Source organism: Crocodylus porosus, unplaced genomic scaffold (genome assembly GCF_001723895.1).
Source record: "Crocodylus porosus isolate Cpor-Errol unplaced genomic scaffold, CroPor_comp1, whole genome shotgun sequence".
NCBI classification, from domain to species: Eukaryota; Metazoa; Chordata; order Crocodylia; family Crocodylidae; genus Crocodylus; species Crocodylus porosus.
The window spans coordinates 48,268,045-48,295,165 of record NW_017728918.1 but is presented as its reverse complement, the minus strand read 5'-3'; positions in this window follow the sequence as shown (position 1 = coordinate 48,295,165).

Sequence of the window (27,121 nt, the reverse complement as noted above, 5' to 3'; positions counted from 1 at the left end):
GCATGGACCAAGTGTTAGAGAACCTCTCTGTGAGTGGGATGGTGGGAAGACAGCAAATGAGGCTGGGATGCCAGTGGACAGCAATCTAACTTGAGTTGATAGGGGATCTACAGAAGTTCCATTCACCATTGTAGCCTAAACTGATTAGGTTTGAGTACATATTGAATCAGGTGTATCTTAGATCTGGTTCCACCATTTTTAGACCAGTCTGTGTGTGCCAAACTTCAGTATGGTTACAAGTTTAGATTGATTTTTGATCACTTAGACTGGCCCAAGTGTAATGTTTGTACTTGGCCTTAGTTTCTGGATGCCTGGCTCCAGTTACAGATTGGATGCAGTAGAACCAATTGTAACTGAATCCAGATAAGACAGAGGGGATGGGAGAAGACAGACCACTGGACTTGTGGGGGATTGTGACATTTATTGATGCAGTTTATCATTCCCTTGTCACTCAGGTTTGCAATATTGTGGTGCTCCTAGACCCTCTCTGCATGTGAATGTTCAGGTGCCTTTCTACAATGCCACTTACTGAGAAAGCTGTAATACTTTCTTTCAGATTCAGATCTGGCCATCATCATCCAGACCTCTGTAATCTCAAGTCTAGACTATTATAATGTGCTCTACATAGAGCTACTCTTGAAGACCATCTAGAAGCTGCAGAAGGCAACAGTTTACCTTCTGACATAACTACAGTGCTCTGGAGCAGTGTTCCTCAACCAGTGCCTTGTGACCCATAGTGGGTCACAAGACTATTTGAAAGGGTTGTGAGCAAGTCCCAGAACATTTCAGGAAAGCATGGGTTTCCCTTTGCAGACTGACAGAATTCCAGCCTGTAGGGGGGCTGTTAGGAAAGCAAAGACAGATACGGAACTAGGACTAGCATCAAGGATCAAGGACAACAAAAAGGCCTTTTTTGAATACATAGGGAACATGAAGAAGGCACCGGGTAATGTGGGGCCCCTGCAGGATATGCTTGGCAATCTGGTGGTTAGACCAGAGGAAAAAGCAGACCTTTTTAACAATTTCTTTGCCTCCATTTTCTTGTGCAGGGACTGAGACTCCCCCACTGAGATTCAGGACAGACTCAAGAGAGACTCCGCCAGGCCTAGGGTCAGAGTGGACTGAGTTAGGGAACTTCTAGAGAGGCTGGATGTTTTCAAGTCACCTCGTCCAGATGCTCTTCACCACAGGGTTCTGAGGGAATTGGCCAGGGCTATCAAGGGGCCCCTGGCATGGTTTTATGAGCACTCATGGTGCTCTGGCCAGGTTCCAGATGACTGGAAGGCGGCCAATGTGGTCCCCATTTTCAAAAAAAGAGAAGAAGGGAGGATCTGGGCAACTGTAAGCCTGTTAGTCTTACTTCAATCCTGGGGAAGCTTTTTGAGAAGATTATCCAGAAGCACATCTGTGAAGAACCAGCGGGGGGGATGATGTTCAGGGGCAACCAGCATGAGTTCATTAGGGGCAGTTCCTGTCAGACCAACCTGATTGCCTTCTGTGATCAAGTCACAAAATCATTGGATGCAGGTGTCGTGGTGGATGTGATCTTTCTAGACTTTAGGAAGGCCTTTGGCACTGTCTCCAAGCCCTCTATCATTAAAAAGGCAACTGTGGCATTGATGCCTACACAGTCATATAGGTCACAAATTGCCTGAAGGGCTGCACCCAGAGAGTGGTGGTAGATGGGTCATTTTCAACCAAGAGGGGTGTGGGCAATGGAATCCCCCAGGGCTCGATCCTCAGGCCTGCACTGTTCAATTTCTTTATTATCAACTTGACTGAAGGAGTGAAAAGCACCCTGTTCAAATTTTCTGATGACACCAAGATCTGGGGTGAGGTGGGCATGGTAGGAGGGAGAGACAGGATACAGCTAGACCTGGACAGGTTACAGGGGTGGGTGAATGAGAATAGGATGGGATTCAATACTGACAAGTGCAGGGTACTGCACTTGGTCAGTAAGAACCAGCAGCATACCTATAGGTTGGGGAACACCCTTCTCAAAAGCACATTTGCAAAAAGAGATCTTGGAGTCATTATCAATTCCAAAATGAACATGGTCCACCAATGTGAGGATGTGGTCAGCAAGGCTAACTGGACCTTGTCATTCATCCACAGATGCATCACAAGCAGGGCCAAGGAGATGATCCTCCCTCTCTATGTGGCACTGGTAAGGCCACAGTTGGAGTACTGCTTCCAGTTCTGGATGCCGCACTTCAGGAGGGATGTGGCCAGCATCAAGATGGTCCAGAGGAGGGCCACTCACATGATCCAGGGACAGCAGGGCAGTCCCTATGAGGAGAGGCTACAGGACCTGAACCTTTTCACCCTTCACAAGATAAGGCTGGGAGAGGACCTGGTGGCCATCTATAAACTTACCATGGGGGGGCAGCCAAGCACCTCCCAGAGTAGCAAAGAATAACAGCCATAAGTTGTTTGAGAGTAAGTTCAGGCTGGACATTAGAAGGCACTACTTCACAGTCAGGGCGGCTAGCATCTGGAACCAACTTCCAAGGGAAGTGGTGCTGGCTCCTACATTGGGGTCTTTAAGAGGAGGCTTGATAATTACCTAGCTGGGGTCATATGAGCGCAGTACTCTCTCCTGCCCACAGCAGGGGGTTGGACTTGAAGATCTACTTACATCCCTTCGACCCTACATCTGGACATCCATGAATCTATGGAAGCACCAGATGCACATGTGTCTCCATGCATATACATACAGGCCCAGCATGCATCCAGACAGGGTCATGGGAGCAGCCCTAGCAGCTAGGTTTTGGTAAATGTATGGAGTGTGGGTGTTGGAGGTCCAGGGATCAGGGGGAGGGGTGCCTGTGTGTGTCCAGATGGGTGTGGAGGGGATGGGCGTGTAAGGAGGGGATGGTGTCTGCTGGCATTGAAGGAAGGTGGCCAGGTGCCAAGGCTGCATCAAGGCAGAGGGGAAGGCACCTGCTTCTCCAGCAGGGGAAGGGGTGGTGAAGCTTCCCTTGGGGGCAATGGGGAGATGCTGGGTTGGCAGCACCAGGGCTGGTGCCCATGCTCACAGGGGTGGGGCACCCAGAAGACACTGCACTACAGTAAGAAAGTTCTAGTCCAGGGTGGAGGGTGTCAAGGGCTTCCCCTCCTCCTCCCTTCAGCCCGTGCCAGGTCTGGACACACTCTACTGCCGCATGCGTGAGCCAGAGCCAATGCAGCTACCACCCTACAGCCTGGGGGCCAAGCAGCTGCAAGTTGGGAGTGAAGGGTGTGGCAGAAGGCCACCTCTGTTTCTCCCCAAAAACTCTGCTCTGTGACAATTTGGTTAGGATGGGCCCTGCAGAGGATACACACCTTACCCTATCTCTTTAGGTAAACTGAGCTGGATACATTCCTGAACAAGCAGGGAAACCTGCTCCCTCTGCCTACGTGACTAGTATTACATACTGGGGTGAGGGGCTTGGGCTCCCTGGTGAGCTAGGGACTGCTAGTATGCCCAGCAACTAGTGATGCATTTCAGATTGGTTGGCTGACAGCCAATAGGTGCTGGTCTCCATTGGGCCAGGTAAATGAGGTCATAAGGGCTATATAAAATTTAAGGAGTGCCCAGGAGGAGGGAGCAGGAGCCATGAGGAAACAACTCAGAGAGAGAAAGGAGCTAGACCATCTGAAACTTGCTCTCTCTCTCTCAAAACTCATGATCAAGGAGCTGCCTGCCTCCGGAGGGAATCTCCACCTGCGTCTGGATGATACTTGTGAGTAACCTACTTGAGATCCAACTAGATATACAGCTTGCAGTAACTGAGATGAGTGATCAAAGGCTACCCAGCCATGCCAGTTTGCTCTATGGGATTTCTCTGATACTACTCAACTCTTTACCCTATTCCAACCCTATTCCTTGTAACCAATAAAGTTGTCCTTTGTACCTAGCATGGGAGACTTATTGGGAGTGGGTCTAGATTATGACTTGGGGCGCTCTTGGTTCAGCTGACTAAGGGAGACCACTACTTGTGCTTCTGACTGAAGGAAGCATCCCAAGTTCTTGAAGTGAGTCAAGTACCCTTGAGGGCTACTAGGCCTGTGTTTCCCAGGGGGCACAGAGCCAGAATCAAGCCCATCCCTGGGTGGTGGTAGTATTACCACCAGGCTAGCAGTTGCGCTCCAGGAAGGGGGTCAGCCAGATGAAAGGCACCCCCAGGGAGGCACTCAGAGCCTGGAAGGTGGTTGGGCACAGTGAGGTGGGTGGCTCAATGGAGGGGCACCCCCTACTCCCTGCAACAGGGGGCACCAGCATGGCCCAGGGGGAGGGGTCTATAGCTTGGGAGTACGGGCACTGGCAGGTCCAGAGGTCTGTGGGTGGGGAGTGATGGGCCCAGCCCAGAGAAAAGCAGCAGCCTAGTGGAGGTGGGGGCTGGGGCCAAACAGGCAGGCTAACCCTTTCCTGCCTGCTCTCCTGGGTCAGATAGCATGAGCAGCCACAAGTGGTGGAGGGGTGGGTGGAACCCAAGGAGCAAGGGGGAGCATGGAGAGTTATAGAGGAAGGATGGAAGCCTGGCATGGGGTGGGAAGTTCTTACCTTTCAGCCCTCCAAGCACCTGCTGTCCTGAATGTGTGTCTGCTCCAAACTTGTGCTAGCACTAACTGTGAGCCATACAAATGGTAAACAGTGTATAAGGTATAACAAAACAGCCTGGGCAATATATACTTCAGAAATGACTTACTCCCTTGTTCTCTGTCATGATCCCTGAGGTCAGCAGAAAGCAACTTCCTGCAAGTACCAACAATGCATCAAGTCTCTTGGGCCAGAACTCATGGGAGGTTGTTCTCAGCAGCCTATCCTCAGCTATGGAATTCCCTTGCCCTTGAGGCCCACAAGAACCTGGATTAAACATCTTTCAGAAGCACTGTAAAACATTTCTATTTGGGCAGGTATTTAGCAAACTGAGCTAGGTGGGATATTGGGGGTTTCTGTATTAGTGGATACTCTACTTGCCTTTTAAGTTGCTTTGTTTCCTTGTTAACTCTCCTGTTTTACAAGTTATTCTGGTCTCTTACTGTAAGGCACGCTGAGCCTTGGCTGGGAAGGGCAGCCTATAAATTTAATACATTCATTTTACCTCTATGACCTCCACCCACCATTCTTCTAAAAAATGGCCCACTGATTTTAGCTCTTATGGTTTCCATACAGAACTTTCTGACAAACAACAACCTAAAATTAATTTTAACCTATAAGTACAATATATTAGGATTTAAAAAATGTCCCTATGCTATGTTGTAAACTCCAAGTTGTCAGTGAATTAAAGTGGAGGTTGGAGCACACAAGTAGTGGAGATCTGGGTCCATTAAGAATGTTATAAAGTGTTAAAGAATAAGCCTAGACATGAAAATTCTACTTGTTCTGCATTTTAAAATTCTACATTTTATCATCATCACAAATTAGCATTATTTTACTAATATGCTGCAATTGCTAATATAATTACTTTCATACACTATTACCATCAATAAAAATAATATACTTTGAAACTAATGCAATTAGAGGAAAGTTCATGAATAAGAAATTTGGTAATGCAATAAATAGAGCTTCTGGGAAATGTTGATATTGCTTTACATGTTTTATAGCTCTATTGTATATTTCAGGACCTATTTTAAATTTCTCTCCAAGGAGAAAAAGAAGAACAGCGATGAGAAGAGCTGTACCATATTATTCTGGATGTTCTTGCTGCATCACCAGTTTGGATCCATTTTAAATACAAGCTATATGACTTCTAGTGGAATGTTCGTTGTTCTGCCCAGTGTATGAAGTCACTGCACACACTTTAAAGTTTCACAGGCAAATTTTGCATTGTACTTATCTTTTTTTCACTATTATGGGATATTTAGTTGATTACAAAGATTCCAAGTATAGATTCATATTAGTCACAGTTTGACTTCTTTTCATATTACACCTTCCAATACAGTGCAGAAACCCTGCCATAAGTATTCCGAGCAAATATAATAAAGAATGTAGGTGTCTACAAGTTGCACACTATAGCACCTAACTTTTAGATGCCTGACCCAATCCATGTGCAGAGAGAGAGAGTTAGTTGCTTCAGAAGACTTGTATGCTTAGCAAGGAGCCATATATAAAAAAAAAAAAAGAAAGAAAAGCCAAGTACAATGATATGTCTAAACTCCCATCCCAGACAAGGCTGCAAGGCAGATTCCATCCATCTGGGATCCAGAACTCACTTCTGAAGGTAGGCATCTATGAGTATATTTTAAAAGACCTGATCGGGACTCATTTATGTAAAAACACATCAGGTAGGGCCAGTGTTGTCCACCATTTATATAATACCACAGCATCACAGCTCTCATCAAGCAAGTAGTAGACCTGAGTTCTAGTTTGAGGGGGATTCAAAGCAACATCTCCCATGTCTAGGAGCCTAATTAGGAGATTAGAAGTGAAAATATGCCATCATGTAGAAAGTAATACAAGATTCATGGGGGCCGGAGGAAGTCAGAAGCAGTATGATTTTACTTCTAGTGGTTAAGACTTTCCTATAGTCCTATATGGGAAATATACATTTGCTGAAAAGGGCATTACATCTATGTTTTCTACTTCCAGGGTAAGTGCTCTAACCACTAGGCTATTAAATGAAAGACTAGTACTATTACTGCTTATATTTCAATGGAGAATAGCCACAACCCCAAATTTTAAGGGGCGTGATCTTGTGGTTACATATCAGGTATGCTGCATGTTGACATTCTGAGAGCATCTAGCAACTACTCTGACTGAGTCATAGTTTCATAGTTTCATAGTTTGTAGGGTCGGAAGGGACCTGAGCAGATCATCTAGTCCAACCCCCTGCCATGGCAGGAAAGAATACTGGGGTCAAATGACCCCAGCAAGTTGTTCATCTAACCTCCTCTTAAACACCCCCAGTCAGTTTTGTGCAGATGTAGAAACAGAAATCTTGAGTATCCAAGGATTTCTGGATCAAGAAGGAAGCTACCTAAGGGCTATAGTGCCTCAAAGAATATGAGCAGGGGTTTTAAGGATTACAATTCTTGATTTATCTGCCTAAATTTTTTTACTGCCCATTATAAGAATGACTCCTTTATTGGATCTAGCCTTATATGGTTTTTGATATTGTATATGCACTTCTGCCATAAAGACAGATGGAAGTGCGCAGGCAGCACTGCCAAGATCAAGCTCAGTCACCCCATGTAGGTATGACGTATTGACCAATCAATTCCTTTTGCACATGTGTTATACGCAGGACAGATTACATTAAAGGCAGTGAGCTGGAGATATCCAGCAGTGTGCACAATGAACCTGAATAAGAAATGCTATGATGTCCACTCGGTACCAGTAAGCAGTAAATGGATCAGGTTTGACTCTTTCTTACAACAATAAGCATTAACTAATGCTGAGAGCACAGAGAACTGCCACATTATAGTCTCACTTGATTTGTGGCAAATGATTTATGTGCTAAAGCTGTGTTGATTTTGATGCGACAAGATAAAACAGTTCAACTGACTTCATTTATCATCAGCATTTTGAGACTCTTTTGCACAGTAGCAGCAGAGTAACTCTGTCCACAGACACAGTTGCACATGACTGCATGTATTCATTCATTGTCTTTCCTTTGAGGGGAAATGCATATTGCCCCACATCCCTTAAAGACTGAAGTGGAAATCTATACAGGTACAGTATATAGACCACCTTCTCAGGATTCATGGAACTACATTGAGTTTAACACCAGAAAAGACCATTAGACCTTCTGCCTAGTCTGTCCCTCTATATATCACATGCCTTTACATATTATCCAATTACCAGAAAGGCATCTAGTTTTGATATAGGGGGACCAGGGGATGAAGAATCTGCCTTTACTCATGGTATTTTGTTCAAATGCCTAAAACATTACTGTTAATGTATGCCTTATTTGTCATTTGTCTTGCCATGGTTTCTAGGTACCTGGTTCTTGTTATGTTTTTGTCCAATAGATTAAAGAGATGTTAGTACTTGGTATTTTCTCCTTGTGAAGATACATTGTAATTAGGTTATTGCTCAAGGTTCTTTTTAATAAAATGAACAGATTAAGTTATTTCTTTAGGTTTCAAACGCACTTCTGTTTCTTGTCTCCTCTAAGTTCTCAACATACTCTTTCTAAAATAAACACCAGAACTCTCTCTAGCGTTCATACACACCAATATCATATGTAAAGGTAAAACCACCTTCCCTAGTCCTATTTCCCTTTTATTTTCATATTTAAAAACCAAATAAGTATTTGCACCAAGCATCACATTGAAAACTCATGTTAAATTTTTGTTCCATGATGGCCTCTGGATCCTCTTTAGTAACACTTTAATTCTGCATTCCGATGGTGTGGCGTCCATTCCTTGTTCTTAAACGTGCAACATCAGTAGCTGTCTAAAAATATCAGTAGCTGTCTAAAAATGAACCCAGTGTAAAAAGTTATCTAGATGACTAGTATTATTACTGCTTATATGTATAACTGCCCTGTTCTTGTCATTATTTAGCGCTCTGATCTTTGTGCTATCCACCTATTTATCACTAGTAATTATATAACTATTTCCAGATCCTTGATGAAAAAGTTGAATAGCAGTGTGCCTTCAGACATTACACTAGTAGACATATTTACTTGATGATGACTCCATATTTACAACTACTTTTTTTGAGAATTTAATGATTTTCTTTTTTTTCTAATCAGACTGTCTGACCAATATCTGGGTTGGGCTGCTGCCAAGTTATTCCAGCTACATAGGTGGTTTGGCTAAGATAAAGGTGTACCTTTGTAAGAGAATAGAGTGACTGTTGTTATAGGAGTACAAGGAAAGAACTAAGTGTGATGCTGGGTGGAGATAACTATCACTATGCAGGCTTAACCACTACTGTCATATTCCATTAAAGTGTGAAAGACAGACAGACACTAAGAAAAGTTATTATGGAAATAAAATGTGTAACAAGAAAATATTGAGCAAAATAGTAAGGGAATAGCTTGTAATAAATGCTTGAAAATCTATGTAATCTCCTGCAATTACAATGCATGCACTTTATTAATGCAGTGTTTATGTGTCTTTGTAAAAATTATTCTGGCATTCCATGAGAAATACTCAAAATGAAAAGAAGCAGAAAATGCAAAGCAGCTACATTTGTGTCTGGGTCATTAATATTTTAAAGCAGCCAAAATATAACAACAGGTTAAGAGCTTATATGTAAATGATGAAGCAGGGTATAGCTATCATGCATTCATGACAGCAAAGTCTATACTTCCATGAAATTAATACATACCTTACAATAGCTACTGACACTGTGAATTCCAAAGTAAATAATGATGCAACAGTACTCTTAGTTCCTAAAGATGAAGTTGCCTTAACCAAGACTAAGCATCACGATTGTATTTTTCATTCTTTAATTTAATTAAGGGGTAAATCCATGTACATACTCCACATAAATGGAACATGACAAGCCAGCCTTTATCCAATGCAGCTGACAATAAGGCCATATTTAGACGTCCAAAAAGCTGGGAGAGGAATGGAACTAAATTATATAGTTTTTTGAATGTGGCTTAGTTTAAATCAGGAGTGAACAGTATACATATTCTCCCTTTGTGCTGGTCAAGGCCTGTAGGCAAGGGTTGCTCCTGCATGCTTCCCAGAGTGCCCTGCAGGCTCCTCTGGTTGCCAAAGCCTGCTGATCACAGCCAAGCACCTGGTCCACCCCAATAGGCTGCTAGGTACAAGCAACCACATCTTAACCCCTGCCACATCACCACAGACCTCCCCACCACCCCTCCCTGAGGCTTCAAGAAGAGCCCCAGGGCAAGTACCCTCTCATAAATGGCATATGCTTCTGGGTCCCATTCTGCCTGTTTCCTGCCATGCTGGACAGCTTGGGGGTGGGGCCTATTGGGCACTCAGCTGGAGCAGTCAAGTGTGGGCTGACTGCAAGTATGCCTCCCTGTGAGTGAGGGGTGAGGAGCCACAAAGCAGGTTGGGATGCCAGAGGACAGCAATTGAAGTTGATAACTAGGGGAACAGTACAGATGTTAAATACAGTGGGTCAAGTTAAATTGATTTGAATTGAGGTCTATCTTAAACCACTTGTACCATTTTAGACCAGTCTTTGTGCAATGAACTTCTGCACAGTTATGGGTTTAGACTGACTCACTTAAAATGGTCTAAGTGTAATGTCTGTACATGCCCTCTGATATTCAAAATATAGATTGTTGCCTACAGCTCAAAGGATTATTTTAATACAGTGGAAAAGGTTACAGAAATCACTGAGAGAAAAAAGGATGGATGATGCAGCAATTAGGTTTTTATTAAACACTACAGTCAGTTGGCAGAAATTTAAAGTTGCTATTGTCAGAGTAGATTCAGATGTAGAGATAGGAGGTGATAAAATATTTAGTTAATCAGTATTGCAATTTAAGTGCAAAAATCAGAATTTTCATAAAATTAGTAACCAAAAGATGTGAAACTAGCAATATGCCACTTTATAGTAGTACACAGATTACAGTGATGTGGCAGATACAGTGCAGATAAAAACCAGCACTAATTTGCTATTCCAGTGGAGGGATAGCAGATAGAGGAATTTATTATGATGAATTCATACAACTCTCACTATGACCATGGTATTTTTAGAACACAGACATAGATTTGATAGATGTTAGGGCTGGAAGGGACCTCAGAAGATCATTGAGTCCAGCCCCCTGCCCCAGGGGCAGGAAGTCAGCAGAGATCATAGGATCCCAGCAAGATAAACATCCAGATGTCTTTTGAAGGTGTTCAAAGTAGGTGCTTGAACATAAAAACATTTTAGTGAAATTTCCATTATTGTGAAAACATTCACAGAGTTACCTGACATGCCACCAAATGCACTCTCAATGGTAAATAGTTATATATTACAGCCTGTAGAACAAAGACTTCACATGTTCTATTACACAACCAAAGAGGATAGGTAATAATGTTATTTTCTGCTATATGGTTTGCAAAATTCTGACTTACGATGAAACATGATCTGGCTAGTCAATTCAAAATAATTGATTCAAAGTCAGAAGCACCACCTTTTCATTGGAAATACAACCCAGCCTGTGACTGTCAAGCCAATCCAAGGAAAGTAGAGCCATAGGAACAGACATTCAAAAGCCGGAGCCTGAATTGATTCAACCTTTGCAGGTCAGTCTAACTTACCTAGGATGAACCAGTTTGTAAACAGGACAAACATTCTTTCTGGACTGAGGAAAAAAAGGCATATGCTTGCAGTTGCTCAGTCCAGGAGCCGGAGGGTGCTAGACTGTACCCTCGGCTGCAGGGAAGCTGTGCTTCGGGGGGGGGGGTGCCCAGTTTCGGCTGAACTGGCCAGGGAGTGGTTAATTCCTCCCTCTATTCTACTGGTTAGGACCCGAGCTGGGTCTGCCTGGTGTTATCCTCTCGCTGCTGCAGCAGCGGGGCACCATGGCTCCTGAGGCAAAGGTGGGCAGGGAGGAGAGTTAAGCCTTTGTCTACTCCCACTGGCAGCCAGGTCTGCCCACCATTGCCGCCATACTCCCTGCCCCAGAATAGGCTCCCTGCTGTCCCCTCTGCTGGGCAATGGCAGGAAGAAGAATAATTCCTGTCCCTGCCCCCCCACCCCAAGGGGCTCTGTTGTCTGGCATCTGGCTGTACTCCGTCCCCACTGCTGCAGTGGGAGGGGGCAGAGACCTGTTGGAGGCAGCAGCCCATCATAATGTGGGGGAGTACGAGCCCCTTCCTGGTGGGGGTGCTGCACTGCAGGCCTGGCAGAGCTGCAGTGGGCTGCACACGGCAGCATCAGGGTCCACAATGGGTCAAAGCTCTGCAATCTGCCTGTAGCACTGCTGGACAGTGCAGCAGCTCTACTTGCCCCACAGAGTGGCTGCTGGTTGGAAGGGACTCATGCTCTGGGAAGCCATGACAGGCTGCTGCCCATCACTCACCACTCCAGCTGCTTGATAGGGCCCTGGCCACTCAGTCTGAGATAAGGGCAAGCTTCCTCCACACAAGAGGGAGTTTACTGAGCCACTGTCTCTGAGCACAGAAGAGTGGTGGCCAGGCTGGGAAGACCCCACTGTGGTGCCAGTGGATGAATAAGCCCCACCCCACCTTGCTTGAAGGGGGCTTTCCTCAAGCACAGAAAGGCCCCTGGCACTGCAGTAGGGCCTGCCCTACCTGGCTGCAGCCACTGCTCAGCTGTGCTTGAGGCCAGTGGCTAAATAAGCCCCCTCCTTCTAGGAGGGGTCTGACACCAAGCACAGAGCAGTGGCAGCTAAGCCAGGCAGGTCTCGCTGTGGTGCCAGAAGCCTCTCTGTGCTTGATTATTCAGCTGCTGGCATCACAGTGTCATATGCCTGGCCCAGCTTCAGCCACCACTTGACCTGTGCTTTGGGACAGCAACTGAATACCCCCCTTCTTTCTGGGAGGGGACTTGCTGTGAGCACAGACCAAGTGGCTGGGCCCCAACTCACCTCCGCCCAGCAGCTGCAGTAGTAAGCGGTGAGTGATCAAGATGTGCAGCAGCCCATCACAGCTTCCCAGAGCACGAGCCCCTTCCCAGCGGGGGCTGCCCTGTGGGGATGACAGAGAACAGCGCTATGGGGGCTTGCAGGGCTCTGGCCTACTCTGGACCCCAGTGCTGCCACATTCAGCCCACCACATTTATGCTGGCCCCTCAGCACAGTGTCCTCACTGGGAAGTGGCTCATGCTCCCCCACATTATGATAGGGGCTGCTCCCCCAACAAGGGCCTTTCTGCCTCCTGCTGCAGCAGCAGGGATGGGGTATGACTAGGCAGGCCCCTGGGGGAGAAGCAGAGAGCATAGTAGCGATGGCAAGCAGACCTGGCTGCCACTCGGGGTAGAGGGGATACTAAGTCTCCTCCCTGCCCCACTCTGCCTCAGGGGCCATGGTGCCCCACTGATACACCAGTGAGGGGGGGAGCACCCAGCAGCCACAGTCCAGTGCAATATAGAGAGGGGGGAATTAAACCCCTCCTTGTCCAGACCCCTGCCCCTCATCTGGCTGGGGAGCAGAGGGGCAGTGTCAGCCTGGCTGAGCTGGAGCAGAGAGTCCGGCCCAGAGAGCATCCTGGGATGCCGGGGGTCTCTGGTTTAACTTAAACCAGCAAGGGATCTGGGACAGACATCACATAAACCAGTTTGAGCCAAATTAGTACTACTTTCAACCAGGTTCATATCAAACCAGTTCCAGCCATTTTGAAACTGGTTTATGTGCACTGAATGTCTGCTCTCTTACAGGTTTAAGCCAGTTTTGGATCCCTTAAACCGGTTTATGTGTAATGTCTGTGCCTAGCCATGGTGATCAAACTAATGATCATGCCAGCTACTTTGACATCATTCAATGCAATCACTGAAAGGACTGAGAGGAGATTAGATCACTGTAATAGGGTTACCTTCCCAGCCAGGTCTCTACCTCCAGTCTTGCCCTCTCTGGGCAATTCACCCACTCCACTCTCCTGCCACACCTTGATGAAGATAAAGTTCAGCTGTTATTTGAGTGGGAGACTACCTTTTATGTGCCCTTATGACTAGGGCTGTAAGTGCATGCTCCAACCATCCCTGTACATGCCCCATGCCTCACAGATGTTCCACTCTGTGTTACCTCTGGTCTAGGTCCAGAGAAAACTGGGCATACAGTTGTAGCTGTACCATACTACCCCAGAGGGCCACTCTTAGACCACCCCACTATCACTGGGGTTCCATTCACTCCACCAGCTTTCACTTGGCATCTTTCATGCTGCCCTCTCTCCTGGACCACATTCATACTGCCTGGCCTCACCTACTTCAGGCTTGTCTCTCCGTGTCTCAGTCAGCCCCAGTGCAGTCTGGTGGGCATCTTTCACTGCCCTCACCTGAACATTTGCTGAGCAACTCTACAACTGTTAGCCTACTTCACTCCTGACCCCTCACCAGGCCTCCATGCCCCCATTGGGCCTCTTCCCTCTTTACTATGCCCCTCTCTCAGGGCTTCTACTTACTTGCCCACTCATAGGGCCTCTCTCTCCATTACCCCTTTATCTCAGGGTTTGTACTCATGCCCCCAGGCTTTACCCTGCTGCCAGGGTTGTGGGGCTGGGGTTATAAGGTGTCCCTTCCTGCCTTTCACCAGGGAGGTAACTGGCCTTGCATTCCCTGGGGACTCCCATAGGACTAGGAGCCCCACCAGGCCACCCTTCCCTGGCAGGGTGCAGTTTCACATCTTACCCAGGACAACTGGAGCCTCCACCTCCCCAGAGCCCCCTCTCTTACCTCCAAGTTCCTGAGCAGGAGCTCAGTCAGCTGATGTTGCTGCCTCCCTTGCTAGCAGCTAACTGCCCTCTATATATATCTGACCTGCATTTGAAAATGGCTGCCTCAATCAGCCACTGGAGGCTGCCTGCTCCAGTCCTTAAAGTGGCAGGCACCAAAGGTGCACTGATCACAATCATCTTATGTAAAGTGGATTCTCACCCACTCTGACTGATAAGAGCCAGAGAAATATTGACCCACCAGCATTATTGGCATATTGCCAGTATACTGACCCACCAGCATTATTTGGCTTTTTACAAGTTCCTAGTCTTTAGTAACTCATGCAAACAAATTACTCTCACTGAAATCCACTGGTGCATACTTCCCACTGAAATGATTCCCTTGATAAGTGGGGTACAAAAAAATTAGGGTTTGAAATTCAGCTATTATATATAGTAGAAAAAGAAGAAATAATAGATTTCCCTTGCAAATACAATCTTGATTATTGTGCTGATTACCAGACATAACACACAGTAATAACAGTGGTTCAGTGGTGAATCCAATTTCCATGTTGACAGAAACTGCTTTGAAAAATCATATGCAAATCACTAATTTTGAACACCATGTACAGCTGGATGTAGAGTTGTCATAAGCAATACTACGAATAGCATAAAGTCAGATATAGCTAATTCAGCCAGAAGTTCTACATCTTTTAAATTTAGAATCTTACACTTTTGCTGTGTTCATAACATTTATATTTATCATAAAGTATAATTTCTGTGTCCAATAGCATTAAATTTATTTCTTTATACAATCTTTCTAAGATATTTATATTCTAAATGCTTCTTACAAAGGACAATCATTATACTTCAATCATTTTGAAGTCAAGGAAGTAACTGTCATGCATATCTCATTTGAAATATTCTATCTTGTACCAACATTGTTGAAAATCATCTTTATTCAAACCATCCCGTACCTGCCACAAGTGAAACAAAGGAGAAAAGGTGGTCAGTGTCCTGCTACTTCAAAGGTTGTAAAAAATATGTTTAAGAGATCCAAAAAAATGCCCTCTTATAGAGGAAGGAAAAAACACCCACAGTCTGTACCAATCTGACCATGGTAAAATGCCTTCCTAAACATAAGGCTAGGGACAGAATTACATATAAACCAATGTAAGTGATCAGAAACCAGTATAAACCTGTAACAGAGTAGAAACTCAGTGCACATAGACTGCTGTCAAAATGGCGGATGCCAGTCTACGTGGGAGGATGTACTTGTGTGCTATGCTTACTGGTTGTGTGACATCATATTTAATCAGTTTAGGTTAGACTGGTCTATTGGGCTTCTGTTCCAGACCTCCTCCTGACTCAGGGTAGGTCACAATCCCCAACATCCCAGGGTGCTGTGTAGTCCCTGCTACCGCCCCACCCCCTTGCAGGGGGTGTGTGTGGATGAACCTTTGCCAGTGCTCCTTTGCTGTGGCCAAACTGGGCCAGACCCACCCTCAGGCTGTCACAGAGTGAAGGTAGCAAAGCCTCTGCTCCTCAGCCCAGCCAGTGGAGGGCAGGGGGATGCTGATGAGTGGGGAATCAAGCCCCTTGGCCTCAGCCTCAGGCTGTATCCCTGTCCATGGCTCTATACAACACAGGGGACTCCCAGAGACTTGGACTTTTCCCATCACAGCCCAGCTTTCCCATTGCATTCTGGCTCCAACATCACCTTAGTCTATCCCACCACCAGACCTGGCCTCTCCAACATGGAGGGATGGGGTCAGGGGACAGGACAGAGACCTCTGCACTCTGGCCCCAGCTCCTATCAGCTGGAAACTAGGGTCTTTTCTCCCCACAGCCTGGCTTTAGCCTCCACAGCCTGGCTGGATCATACCCCTGACCCCCATGACAAATCTTGCTTCTCAGCTGCAGGGGACAAAGATGGGGGGATGCTTTGTTTCCCCACCACCACCCCCCACAGCTCAAAGGCTGGGTCTGGTGGGTGGGTGGTTCTGAGGAAATGGCAGAACTCAGTTCTTGGAGGGAAAATGAGGCTTGGAGGGAAAATGAGGCTGTGGTGGAAAAAACTCCAAACTCCAACTCCCCAGCACAGATGGGGGATGGGGGCTCTGTCTGCCCCCACCTTCCACTATGCGGCTAAGAGGCCAAGTCTGGCATGGGGGTTTACAATCCTTCTGAGTTTCATATTGTCTGAAAACTTTCTCAAGAGGCTCTCTTTTCCAGCATCCAAAATTTTAATACATAGGTTGAATGGCACTGCACTCAGCACAGATCCTTCTGACACTCCATTCAAAATCTTCTGCTATTTGGACATAAATTCATTTATAATTACCCTTTGCTTGTGGCTATCAAGCCAGTTGTCTATCCACTTCATAGACAAGCCCACAATTCTCCAATTTGTTTATGAGAATGACATATAGGACTTTTAAAAAAACTGCTGAAATGCAGAAACACTATTTTTACTGTATTCCCTTTGTCTGCCCAACTAGTTCTCTCATTAAAGAAGGAAATTAAGTTTGTTTAGCAGAATTTGTTCTTAGTAAATTCATGCTGGCTGCTTGTAATCATCCTTTCCTCTTCCAAAAGTTTAAAAATGGACATCCTTATGATATGCTCTAATAACTTCCAAGGTATCAAGAGATGCATCTACACATGCATATTAATGCAAAGCAATAAACTCAAGCACTTTTCAGTTCACTTACACATGAGTCTGGGACTGCAGCATGTTGAGACAAGTCACAGCAGCCTGACCTGGGAGGGGACAAGTGTGGGGAGGGGTCAGCCTGGCAAACCAGGTCTGTTCCAACTTGGCTCAACATGCTGAGGAGCAGCTGGATGGGACAAGAGGGTGCTCCAGTATAGGGCAGGATGGCAGGGACCCCTTGCACTGAGGCACCCTCTTATACCTATTTACAGGTACTACTCTGCTGCAGAATTTATTAGTTTCCTGCAGCATAATAGGACTTCATGTGTAAACGCTGACATTTACTGCAGAGATAATTAGGCAACTCCAGAGTAAGCATTTTGTGTAAATGCCCTCAAGGTAAAGCTAAATGGCCTATAATTTCCCAGGTTCTCCATTTTTGTTTTCTTAAAGAAGGGAACCATTATAGACCTATTCCAGTCCTCTGGTACCTCACCAGTTTCCCATGACTTGTAAATATTATTGCCAATGGTTTTAAGATCTACTTTGCCAGTTCCTTTAGTACTCTGAGAAGTAGCTCATCAGGTTTTGGGGACTTGAATTCATTCAGAGCCATCAAAATCTCTGATTTCCTTTTTAGTTCATCCCTCAGCTTGTCCCATTCTTTATCCAAATAATCCTTACTAGTTCTCTGGTTTCAGTAATTTTTTTTCTGTGATGACTGAGACAAAGTTGCTGTTGAAAGGCTCTGTCTCCTTTGAAATTTTTGTTAGGATGGCTTTTCACTAGTGGACCTGAGGCATCTTTGGGCTTTTTTTTTGGCCAAAATATTTACAGAACCTGTTCCTATCTTTAAAAGTTTCCCTTTCCAGGTAAAACTCATTCTTTAACTTCCCCTTCCCAATTTTATCCCTGAAAATTCTTGTTATTTACTGGTATGTGTCCTTGATAACCTATTCATCTTTCCATGGCTTGTATGCCTTCCATGGCCTCTATGCCTTCCTTTTGTATTTGAGGCATCCTAGAAGTTCCTTGTGCAGCCACATTGGTTTCTTGCCATTCTTCCTGTGCATATTGTTGGCTTCAAATACTATGTCTTCCTGGGTACCTTCCCCCTTAAGTTTGCCCTCCCATAGCACCATGGCTACTATTTCCTTGAGTCAATTGAAATTCACCTTTTGAATCCATGTTGGTGGGTTTTTGGTTGTAGCCCTGTTGGTCTAAGGACATAGGCAGGAAAGGTTCTTTCAGTAGATGTGATATCTTTTATTAGACTGAGTTGGTCTAATAAAAGATATCACATATACTCAAAGAACCTTGACTGCCTTTTGAATCCAGTGTCTTAGTTCCAATGACTTCATGCTTTCTACATCACAGGATCATGAATTCAGTCATATCACGATTGATTTCTCCCAAGTTTTCCATCATCTTCACATCCTCCATCAGTTCTTCCCTATTCATCAAGACAAGACAAAAGACAGATGATGCTCTCTTTGTATCCTCAACCTTCTGGAACAGATAGTGGTCCTCCACACAAGTTAGGAACTGTCTCAACATTTTATGTTTGGTTGTATTATTCTTCCAGAAGATGTCTTGGAAACTGAAGTGTCCCATCAATAGCATCTAATAACTTTTGAATAAATTTGTAATCTCCTTGGAGAGTGACTTATCCACATCTTCTTCCTGACTTTGTGATCTACAATAAACTCCTGCCATAATATCAGGGCTTTAACTTTTACCCTTTAACTTCATCAAAATACATTCTGATCTTCTACCTTCTTCTTCCTGAACCAGGAAACATGGCTATGTATTTTTGACATATAAGGTGACACCACCACATTTTCTCTGAACCCTGTCCTTCCAAAATAGAATGTACCCCACAATGTTGATGTTCTAGTTGTAAGAGCTGTCCCACTAAATCTCTGTGATGCTGATCAGATCATCCAAGAAAAGAACAGATGAAAAAAATCAAGGAAATGATGGGTCTATTTTTTACAAACCTGGATAAGCTATTCAAAGAAACAAAGCAGGCAGAGCTATTAAGTGGTTACTTTGATTCAGCCTACACAAAAATGAGGTGGAACAGACAGCTAATATATATTTAGACCAAGAAAAACATCATCATACTTTGTTAATTTTTATTAATCTAAGTCAACAGGCCTTGAAAAAAATTATCCCAAGGTGCTGAAAGAACAGGCACTTTGGTGCTACTAGCAATAATATTTACAAAGTCATGGGAGATGGGTCAAGTTCCATAGAACAGGAAAAGGGCTACCATAATGCCTCTTTAAAAAGAGAAAATAAAGGATCTGGAGAATAATAGACTGGTCTACCTGATAATACCTAGGAAGTTGCTAGATCAAATTATAAAGAAGTCAATTTGTAAACTTCTGGAGGAAGAAAGGCTGATCACAAGCAGCTAGCAAGGATTTATTATGAACAAAACATGGCATATCAATTTGATCTCCCTCTTTGATGAAGTGAGTAGTTGGATATATGAAAGAAATTCTTGAATTTATGATAAAATCTCATAAAAGAGTCTGATCTTAACCCCGTCTTTAAGACATCAGGTTTTGTCATGGCAATTAAAGAAAGGCAAAGTTTCTCTTGCCTCCACTACTTCCAGCTGGGTCTTCCTTTTCTGGTGATGAAATGTTTCTGTCATTAAGAAGCACTTCAAAAAGAAAAAAAGTGTCTTGGCTATCTCTAGATCTGGATCTAGTGGTCACCATAATCTGTTCAAAAGATTATAATTAGGAATAAGAATACCTTCAAAAAGTTGTGATGAAGATGAACTAATTCACTTTAAAAGATGATTTACTTTAATTATCTTGTGTGTCCTCAGATAGCCTTGACTCTAAGCTACAGATTACAATGTAAAATGAAGGTGATTGGCAAATTTACAATAAAGGAAATGTTCACAAAATAAAAAAAAGTTTAAAATATAGATGTCTTACCTCCAACAGAACTCAAGCTAAGCAATCTATCTTGCTTGGTAAACATAATTTATCCATATCAATATTTATCACTCCATCAATTCCAGTGTTTTCTGTAAAGTTGACCATAAATTATTTCATGTTTTCCAGCTAACCCAACCCTATCTATTAGGTGCTAAAGTCAAGATTTACAAAAAAGGAAAAATCTTGAGTATGAATTTAGGTTTCTAACTTCATGTTTGTTCACTGAAATAAACTGGCTGATTTTTTTAAACATGTTGTTGATCCTCATCTGCAAAGTACTGACTTTCACGGGAGTTTGGGATGCTTAGCCGTTTTGGAAATCAGACCACTTTGTCTGGGACCCAATGGAGAGTTAGTAACCCAGCTTAGGACTCCCTAAAATTGTAGATTTTTTTTGAAAATTTTTACCTTGTCTTTTCCTCAAATTAGTCAATAATTCTTTTAAATCTGTAAACAGCAGAATTTCTAACTGTAAATGCTACTGGGAAAGAACTGTGCATTATACATTGATTACAATTGTCCTTCCAGAATAGGCCACCAATTCCCAAGAAACTGAAACAATTTCTTCCTTCACTATATCAGTTTCACTCTGATATTAAGTTCACAGATTTAACAAACATATCTTGATTTAGTTCAGGGGTGTCAAACAGGGCTTATGGGCTGAATTCCTTTCAGACCACCAGCCTACTGGCAAGCCAGGGACCCTGAGAGCATGGCTAGGAGGGGGCAGGGGGATCACCATTGGCCCTTCCACCGCCACAGTTACAGGCATTGACTCTACTGCAGCCATTGCCTGCAGCATGTATACATCCTGCAAGGAGCAATTTTGTACAATCTACAAATATTGTAAGGTATGTTGAAAGTCAAAATTTTTTGAGAGTCCAAAGAGAAGACTCACAGCTCAAACAAACCACAGGTTTAAGAAGTGTCAGAGCAAAATTTTGATTAGATGCTGCCAACACAGAAGATTGAGACTGACATGCATATTGGACTCTGTGAGTGGAAAGTTCCAAGGCTCACCCAGGCCTTGCCCCCTGCGGACCTGTCAATCATTGTTGACCTACTTTCCCCACAGACACATGCTCAGATTGTGTCAGCTTCTGACTGAGAGCATGCTCAGTCAGAACCTGACATGAGGTAATCAGACTAGAAATTTCTCTGCAGAGAGCGTTCTGATTGGCCACTAAATTCAGATAAAAGTTCAGTGAGCCCCTCCCTCGGGAGGAGATCGCGTTAGCTGGAGACAGAGGCTGGTGCTCCAGGGACTGTCTCTCAGTCAGGCCCTTAGGCCTATTGATCTCCTCCCTCAGTTTGGCACTCTGTGTCCTTAACTGATAGTGATTGCGGCTTTGATTATTCGGCTTTTGATTGATTTATTCACCATCCTTGACTACGATTTGGATTCTCCTTATACTGAAAGTTCTCCGGTTACTGGACTGTTTTTGCTTTGGCCTTGACTTCACCTCCGGATCACCCTCGGCAACTAGATGCGACTCTGCTTACCTGGCTTTCAACCTTGGCTTTCATCATCGACCATCCGTTTGTCCATTGGACTGGCATCACGACCCCGGTTATTGACTTACATGTTACATTTTTGTTTGTCTGTTTACCCCATTTATGAGCTGTTGACCAGCCCTGGGACTTATCTGACAGGCTTGCCCTGTTGGGGAACCTCGTGGGCCAACAGACCCCTTCGTTGTTCTCTGTTGTTAATACTGTAACTGAAGACATCGCTGCCTACGCCTAAAGCGTAAGTTAAATAAATTCATCTTTGTTCAAATCCGCTACATGTCCCTTCTTCTGAACTCCACGCCAGTAATCCCACCTGTTCGTATCCAATTGCCACCCTGATCATCGTGACCTCGGGGCCCAATTCATTCTGTTCGGTTTACCCCGACAAGAAGAGGTGAAAGAAACATAGTTTTAATGCTTAAGTTATGCGTGGGCATGTCTACACAGGCTGCCCACTGCACGGTTGTTACTGCACAGTCATTTAGTACTTGCATAACTAAGTACTAAATGACTGCACAGTAACCGGTATTACTGCACAGTGGTGTCCTGGCATGGTTGCCTAGTGACATGGTGCAGTAGCTCACAGTTCATGCCCAGTGATGCTACTACAGGGTAGTAACAAGCTATTGAGCAGTAAGCATCTCATGTAGTATTATAAATGGTCACACAAACCTTGTAACAACAGTACTTCCTTCAGCAGAGAATTTATAGATGTCATAGATTTCATAGACATTAGGGCTGGAAGGGACCTCAGAAGATCATCGAGTCCAGCCCCCCGCCCAAAGGGCAGGAAGGCAGCTGGGGTCATACTGACATTCCTATAGGGAATTTGCAATACCTAGTGTTTCAGTAAGAAGCTCAATGACCTATTGTTTTCCAAAGACATAGCTCCTGTTTCTAATATTTTACACAGTGTACTGTATAAGAACCTAACTATATTAATTCTCCATTTAATTCAAAATTCTATAATTTATGGAATAAAAAACCCAGTAAAATAGTTTTAAAGTATCTTGGTTTCTTCCATAATCTGCCAGCCCTCTGTCAGGACAATACATGATACTGTAATATAAAACTATTATTGATTCCATACAGGATCTCAGAAACTGGGTGAGTGCCACACTGCAGGCTCTGCAGGAAGTTGTACTTTCCATTGATAGGTTGTTCTAGCTATCTATCCATCCAGCCCTCTGGTATTTTGCACAGGAAGCAAAGCATTTGAAACTAAGATAAGAAGTATTACGATAGATAGGATTAACATACTTGTTCCCACATTTTTTCCACTGATATATTAAAAAGATTTTGATATCTTATGATTATACAGCATAGCAAGGTACAGGATTGCATTAGATCAGTAATTTAATAAAGCACTAAAAATTCAATGACAGAGCAGTTACCTTCTGACCGTTACTCTCAATTATGGTTCTAACTATCAATTTAAATGACAGCTACTAATGTGTCATTTAAAACTAACAGCTTAGCCAGTGTTTCTCAATTATTCTAGAGATTAATGTTCCCCAAAGGTACTACTAATATGGAGAAAAAATTAGCCTTGGATACATTACTAGTAGTGTTGAAAACATAATCATCTTGCAAAACTGAGGGAAAAAAAACTTGGTGTATCTTTATTATGCCAAAAAAATGTTCAATGATTCTTGTCCCAATACTTGAACGCTTAAAGCAGTCAGAAGAAAAAGATTAAAAATATGTTAGCAATGAACAGGTGTCCCAGATTATTACTGATTTTGTCTATGAAATAAAGTATTTTCACTTTACTTTGTGAGGAGAGAATCCATAATTCTCATTAGCTTTAGTGGGAAGAATGCATGTAAAAGTATCACATATGGTACATCAAGAGAATAATGTATCCCCAGTACCCTCAAACTGGCTCATATATGTGGACATAGCTGCAATACCTTGTGTGCTATTTCCCATAAAATTGTAATCTAGTTCTGAAAATTACCCTTTCATTTGCTGAAAGACAGGATAGATTTGATGAGATCCATTTTATCACTGATTTTGTTTAAAAGGTTGCTTTGGATGATGAAATCTGTCACACACTCACACACACATGCATGTATGTACAGTAAAATACCTGTTATCCAGGACTTTACTAACTGGCACACACACGTAACTGGAATTTCCAGCTGGTTGGCCAGACATGTGGGAGTGGGGGGGCAGGGAGAAGCTCACATGTGCCGCCACTGCTCCCACCCACCATGCTGCCGCCATGCCACTCATGCCTCCCTCCCCCCTGCCCCTGCTCTGCATTCAGGTGGAAACCCTGTGCCCTCAGGTAACCAGCATTTTTACATTACCAGGACCCTGCTTTCTCCACTCATGCCGGATATCAGGATTTCACTGTACACATTAGAGGTGTGCGAAACTTTGGCAGGTGTTTTGTTTCTGAGGTGTTTCAGCCTGTTTCAGCTCCCAAAACACTGAGTCCAAATCAGAACGGGAGACTGATAAAAAGCTCTGAAACAAAACGAAAGCATCAAAAACAGTTTGGAAAATTTTGGAATTTCAGAGCCAGGCTTGGAAGGAAACAGAAACTAAGAAGAGGGAGGGGGAAGAAGGGGAGAAGGACTGCTGTGATATTGACATCTGTAGCTGGCCAGTGTCTTTGATCTGTCCCTGAGGTCCCTTCCAATCCCAGTGCTCTGGGGGAGGGACGGCACCCTGCTGCCATCCTGCTCACAGATCCAGGGGCCTGCGCACCTGGGGAGGAGTCTGGCAAAGCCCCACAGCCATGCCAGGGGGCTTGGGCCCCTGGATCTGCATGCAGGCTGGCAGGAAGCTGCCACTGCTGGCTGGGGCCAGCGCCAGCACCAGAGGCTGTTTCATGCAGCCCACGCTGAGCGCCATTAAGAACCCAGTGCTAGCAGTGATCCCAGATGGTAGTGGCAGCCTGTTGTCATCCCAATGCAGATCCAGGGACATGTGCCCCCCAGGAGAAGTCTGGCACAGCCCCGCAACTCTCCTTGGGGTTGCAGGCCCCCAGATCTTCATGCAGGATGGCAAGCGATATGTTTTGCTTTGAACAGTTTGAAGTGCAATTTCACAAAAAACCCTATACCTATCTTCTTGAAACTTGGCAGGTGTCATGCCCTCAGAAGAGGCTACCCTCCCTGCAATATTCATCCAAATCAGCCAAAAAATGACAAAGTTACAGATATTTTAGTGATTCCCCATTATGGTGTATGGCCAAATCTCTGAAACAGCATCAAAATTCCTAAACACTTTTGGCCAAATTGAATTGGGACAATGATCCAAAACATCAAACTGAATCACTGTCTCTCTGAAATGGCCAAATCTGAATCTGAATTAGAACAGAGCCATTTTGCACAGCCCTAGGACACAGTTGCTCACAGTAAAATAGAAAGCCATTTTCAGTCTCATCCTCAAATTCATAGAAAATAAATAACTGATAGTTTCAAGAAAAACAATGTATTTTTTCAATTCAGTAGCCATTACAATTTCTAACAGGCTTTGTGAATAATCAACTATTAAGTTTATTTCTGTATGTAACAAAAGGAAACCACAATATAGTGGATATAACTTTTTCTCAGGAAAACTAAACTGTTTAAATAACTGACTTTCAACCAGGTTGCTTAATAGGGTGCTGTAAAATCCTTTAAAGGGTACTGCAGGGTACAACACAATATTAGCACTGTTAGGTGCTGCACATAATTCACAACCTGAACCCAGAGGCAGGATCCAGACTTGTAGGCACGTGTGGTTTGTGGTGGCGCAAACCTCTTTGTGGCACCAGAAATTTCATGAGTTGCATGTTAATCCATGACCAGTGCGGCCAGTTTGCAAGTCCTGGGGCAAAATTTGCTACCAGGATATTCCCAGTAGTGAAAAAGTGGTGCAGTTCACACCAAAAGATGATTTACTTTGGTGGCATACACCAGGACAAATGCAAGACAGGGCTGTGTGCCCTAGGTTGCCTGCTGCACTGTCTCCACACACTGCAAAGCTCCTGCACTGAGGCACTCCAACCAGCCACTCCTCAGCTGGCTGGGTGCAGGGTGCATCAAGATTGGGGACCAGGCAGGCCTGCACTGCCTGCTCCCATGTCTCTGTGTGCCTCAGCATGGGGGCTCCACTGGGAAGCCGACCGCACTGAGGCACATGGAGCCTCTGTGCTGAGGCACATTGCAGCCCAGCCAGCCAGGGATTAGTGTCTGTGGTGCAAGGTGCTGTCTCCACATGCTGCATCCCAGTTGGCTGAGGCACAGGGTGCCTCAATACAGGGGCTGCCTGCCAGCTAGCCCCTGCTGAGACATCCTGTGCCCCAGCCAGCCCACCCAGTAGCACATGAAGCAGTGGGACAATGTATCCTGCTGAAAAGCACATGGGCAGAAGCGTGTACTGTGGCACAAAGTACAGCACAAATTTGTACCACTACTATTTGTGCTACTGCAAAAGCATGCCCCTGCTTGTGTACATCCAGCCAGGAATTTCAAATAGAAATTCATAGAGTAAAAAAGATTCTGATCTGTTTTTATCTGAGGTTTTTTTGCAACAATGTTTTTGTTATTTACGTACAGTTTGTGACCCTATTCCATGTGCAATATGGAAGTGCAAGTGTCTACATGCCTACTGATGATGTGCAATAATCTGTGCTTTAGCTAGGTAAATATGTGATTTCATACACACATGTAAATACCAAAATTGTAGCTAAGCAAAAAGCCCTGGGACTGAAGGAGGAGGTCTTTCTAGTGATTCAGCACAATAATCTGGTGGTTATGTTACTCCCCACAAGAAGGAGGATACCTAGTTTCTGGGCTCACATACCCAGAGGTGGGTGTCTTACTTGTCAATACAATGCTCAAATCATGGGGCCACAAGTTAGACATTACCCAATCCCCTCTTCTCTTGAGCCTTCCTCTTGAAGCTATATTCCTAGGCAGTGAACCTGGGGAGTTATGTCAAATTAAGAGGAAAAGAACAAATGAGATGGTGTAAGCCTCAATGTGATTAACAATGCTCTAGAAGAGAAAGATACTGGGTTTTAGTCTGATCTCTGCTGAGTAATCCTCCACCAGGGAAGGGACCCAAGTGTTACGGTGAGACCGAATGAACAGGCTGGGTCTAGCGGCGATGGAGTTCTGAGCGACATGGAAGCTGAGTTCTTTTAACAGAATGGATTTATTTGACTTACGCTTGGAAGAGTGCAGGTACGGAGTCTTCAGTTACATTATTAACTCACAACAGTGGAACCTGTTGTCCCACGGGGTTCGTCGACAGGACAAGCCTGTCAAATAAGTCCCAGGGATGGTCAACAGTTTATAACAGAGGAACAACTGACAACACAGAACCGTAACTCACTGGTGTCCACTGACAGCTGAATGGTCGGGTGGTCGAGATGGTTGCCGAGGTCCAAAACCAGGTAAGTAGTCAAAACCATAGTCAGAGTCTAAGGGGTGATCTGAGGTCGTGGTTAGAGATCGATGCCAGGTAGGTCGAAAGCCGATAACTCAATATAATATAACATGAGGTGAAGGAGAAGACCGAAAAGCCTAAGGGCCTAACTGGAAGACAGTCCCTGAACAGACCAGGCTCTGTCTCCAGTTCTGCGAGTCTCTCTTCTGAGGGAGGGGTTGTCAGACCTTTTATAGTAACTCTCATGGCCAATTAGGTTGCTAGGAAAACCGAACTTTCTAGAAAGATTACCTTATATCTCTCATATGGTGGGTATACGTAGCAACAAGCTCTCTGTTACAACTGAGCCTGCGCTTCTCTGAAA